This window comes from Eptatretus burgeri, chromosome 15 (assembly GCF_056783735.1).
Source record: "Eptatretus burgeri isolate ZD-2024b chromosome 15, Ebu_testis_v1, whole genome shotgun sequence".
NCBI lineage: Eukaryota > Metazoa > Chordata > Myxini > Myxiniformes > Myxinidae > Eptatretus > Eptatretus burgeri.
In genome coordinates, this window is record NC_140975.1 from 30,541,864 (window position 1) to 30,546,589 (window position 4,726).

Sequence of the window (4,726 nt, forward strand, 5' to 3'; positions counted from 1 at the left end):
CCATATGATAAGATATGGCTCCTCTGGTCTCAATTAATTTTGGGAATATAGCCGAGTGGTTTCACAAGGAGGACGTGAATTACAAGGAGGCTGTGAGGTCGGACAAGCGCTGAAGTCAGGAAAATGAAATGGATAGAGTGAGGATAAGGGTGTGAAAGCAGGGAATCAGATTTCTTGCGACACCATCGCAATGCAGACCTATCGTCACAGACTTTAGACAGTTACACTAACTGTATACTATGAAATAACTCGCTCTAACTATGTGAGGATCTCTCCAGGACTCCCCAAAACCAAAATAGTATATTATGCTTCCACCGTTTTTCACTTTTATTCGCACTTAAATTTGTTTTCCCTGCAACAACTTAAGCGATTGACACAAAATTTTCAACAAAGGAGTGACTACCCATGGATATTTTTTGAATGAGAATTGTGATGTCATCGGTCATGTGGTATGGCAGCCATTTTGGAAAAAAAGGAAAAACTTTGGACATCTCCGAAACCGCTCAATGAAAAAATTTGAAACTTGGCACATGCCAAGTGCTCCCCATGGTGAATAAAGATTTTTGATGAAGTCGTCGGTGAAGTGATATGAAGGCCATAGTTGAATGTCAAAATCCTTATCCGATAAATCAGAAAATTATTGAGGATGATCTACGAATACATTGGTTCAGATAATTAAATGGATGACATCATCGTTCATGTGGTCTGGCATGCATTTTAAAAAAAAAATATATATATATATATATATATATTTTAACTTTAAAAATCTTCTTCAGATCGGCTTAGCAGATCGATGCAAAACTTTATACTGTACACATGGTCAACTATCCCTGGGGAATATAGGGTGATAATTTAAATGTCATAGGTCAGATGATCTGGCAGTCATGTTGGATTGAAGCTAAAACCTTTAAAAACATATTCTCTCAAACAGTGAAACCAATGGATGCAAAACTTATGGGACATACACTACATGGCAAAAAGTATGAGGACATCCCTTCTAATGAGTGGATTCGGCTATTTCAGCCACACCCATTGCTGAGAGGTGTATAAAATCAAGCACACAGAGCCATGCAATCTCCATAGACAAACATTGGTAGTATAATGGGCCGTACTGAAGAGCTCAGTGACGTTCAACGTGGCACCGTCATATGATGCCACCTTTCCAACAAGTCATTTCGTCAAATTTCTGCCCTGCTAAAGCTGCCCCGTCAAATGTAAGTGCTGTTATTGTGAAGTGGAAACATCTCTGAGCAACAACAGCTCAGCCGTGAAGTGGTAGGCCATACAAGCTCACAGAATGGGACCGCCGAGTGCTGAGGAGCATAGTGCAGAAAAATCGTCTGTCGTCAGTTGCAACACTTACTACCGAGTTCCAAACTGCCTCTGGAAACAACATCAGCACAAGCACTGTTCGTCGAGAGCTTCATGAAATGGGTTTCCATGGCCGAGCAGCTGCCACAAGCCTTAGATCACCATGCTCAATGCCAAGCATCGGCTGGAGTGGTGTAAAACTCACCGCCATTGGACTCTGGTGCAGTGGAAATGCATTATCTGGAGTGATGAATTACGCTTCACCATCTGGCAGTCCGATGGACAAATCTGGGTTTGGCGGATGCCAGGAGAATGCCACCTGCCCAAATGCATAGTGCCAACTGCAAAGTTTATTGGTGGAGGAATAATGGTCTGGGGCTGTTTTTCATGGTTCGGGCTCGGCCCCATAGTTCCAGTGAAAGAAAGTCTTAACGCTACAGCATACAATGACATTCTAAACAATTCTGTGCTTCCAACTTTGTGGCAACAGTTTGGGGAAGGTCCTTTCCTGTTTCAGCATGACAATCCCCCCATGCACAAGGTGAGGTCCATACAGAAATGGTTTGTCAAGATTGGTGTGGAAGAACTTGACTGACCTGTACAGAGCCCTGACCTCAACCGCATCGAACACCTTCGGGATGAATTGGAATGCTGACTGCGAGCCAGACCTAATCGTCCAACATCAGTGCCCAACCTCCCCAATGCTCTTGTGGCTGAATGGAAGTAATTCCCCGGAGCAATGTTCCAATTCCAACATCTAGTGGAAAGCCTTCCCAGAAGAGTGGAGGCTGTTATATCAGCAAAGGGGGGAACAACTCCATATTAATGCCCATGGTTTTGGAATGAGATGTTGGATGAGCAAGTGTCCACATACTTTTGGACATGTAGTGCATCATTGACTATACACGAGATAAGGGTGATAACTAAAACTTCATCCCTGGGGTCACGTGGTCTGGCAACCATATTGGATTGAAGGTTAAACTGATAATATACGGTACCTTTAAAAATCATCTTCTTTCAAACAGCTGAACGAATGGGTGAAAACATCAATTCCATCTACCTTCGGTGGTGGAGGCAATGAAATCAATCTGCAATGGAGTTGAGACAGTTCTCAAGGCAAAAGGGGATCACACTAATAATAATTGATTATTATTTGTCAAGACAGATTTGAATTTTTTCGTATTATAAGTGTTGTTATATCTTTAAGACTTCATGGAAATCCCTTGAAAGTGATTTCAGTTTCATATTACATTGATTTATTTTGTTAATTATCACATCTCAATAAATTTCCTACAGGACTCGTACTTTAGAATCTCACTGTATGTGAGCAACTAATATTGCCCATGATATCAAAGCTGATAAGCAAGAATATTCTCTGACAACAAATTAAACCGATCAATTTAATAAAACAAAATATAAGCAGAATGACTGTTAAAGTTGTACAACACCATGACCACGCATTTCCATCCCATCCTCAAACTTTAAGCAATGCAAAAAATGCTTTTTGCATGACCTTCTCATCTCCAGGTCAAACGTTCAGGATTCGATCGACATGTTGAGTGCTCGCTTATAGGATGGTCAGTTTCCCGGGTGGACAGGCATCTGTGGCCATAGTACAGGTGTGCATGGTCTTCTATGAGGGCAAGGAACAACCTTGACAAATGCACCAGCATTGTGCTGCCCTTATTGCCAAGAAGTAGTAGATTGTAGGTGTTCATAGTGAATGCATGGGATAGTGCAGATATACTCTTTTGGTAAAGTGCAGCAAAATGTTGACAAAACACACAAAATATAACATAAACAATGCCCAAGCAGCATTTTTGTCATCCCCGTCACGAACACAATGTGCATTGTCTCATATGACAATTGCTTTTGTGGAATATAATTAGAGGTATCCTCATCCAAGGAGTCGATAAATCTGGGTTTGTCCACCTGTGATAGATTTAGAATATTGATCCAGATGAAGCTTCATGTCGATTGATTGATTGATCGAGACCATGCCCTTTCGATGGTGTCAGTGCTGCCGAAGCAGTTTCATGACGAGGAATAAACGTACATTGCTATTACTTCCTATCAGTAATAATCAGGCCAAAATTTGGAATTTGGCCACAGTGCTTATTCTTTGCGAGAGACAACTGTAGGATCTTTAATGCTCGCCATCAACAAATGTTGGCACATGTGAGTAAGTGATCCCTGCTTTCTGCTTAACAACCGATCCGACAGACGGAGGACCCCTTGATTGAACACCTTGCTGTTGAAGCACAAAGGAAACAGCTTATTAACAGATTGGGAATCAAAACAGACTCGATGGTAAAAGGAGAATTAATTTTTCTTGAGTGAATCTTTCTTGAGAGAGTTGTGCTAACTGCCACGCAACAGGAATTGAAGTGACCTTTCAGAAGTGACCCCTTCTTCAAAGCACAAGAGGAAACAATTGCAGCAGGAAATTAATGGTCCTCCTTTGTCCACCAACAGCAAACTTCGCTCGTCTTTATAATGATGAGTTTTCCATTTGTATAGACACCTCGAAGGCGTGTACACTTCCTTTGAGCTATCTCTTCAGAACCGTAGGCCCATGTACATCATACCACCCACAATTGGCTGAAAAAAGACCCAGATTTAATTGTTTCAATTAGTGCTAGACCTTTCATCTTTGTGGTTGAAATAGCTTCAGGAGAAACTTTCTCATCCATGAAAAAAAAATCTCCATGATGTAAGATAATATTATTTACAAGACATATAAATATGTGAGGGCTCCATCAGATTTACCTTGCCAGACCCAAATGGTCACCACAGTTGTAAGTGAATGGCAACTGTTTCATCGTCTTGTTGAGATTCGAACCTAGGTGAGACAGGTGACTATACACGTAAAGTTAATTGCATGCATTAATGGATGAGTCATGCTGTATGTATTTTACTTTGCGTCGATGGCTCTGGCTAACTTTAAGACCTGCCTCGTGTTTGTCAAAATTCTATCTGTTTTCTTGTATCCCTGCTTTGTTATTTATGTGCTTCCAGATTAATGGAAAAGTTCCTGATGTCATATCACACACAAACGCACATGCACAGCATCTCCTTTAGGAGTGTTCAGGGATTTGGAAAGGCCTTGAAAATGCAGGTCTGGAATGCCTTGAGCCATCAATAACAGTGACGTGAAAAGGGACTGGCTAGTGTAATCTGGACGATGTGGTTATTAGAGCGATAAAGCAAGGCTAAGGGAACCCCCACAGGTGTACAGGACCCACTCTCTTTTGGAAGGATTACGTGTACCACGCAAGCCTCAAGCTCGTTCTGATGGTGACTCATACCACGGGATTCCAACACACGTACAACCCCTCTCCATATTGGAGATCTCAATCAACTTCTGTTGATTTAATGGAAACACTCATAAGTGAGGGAGGGAACATCCGGCACT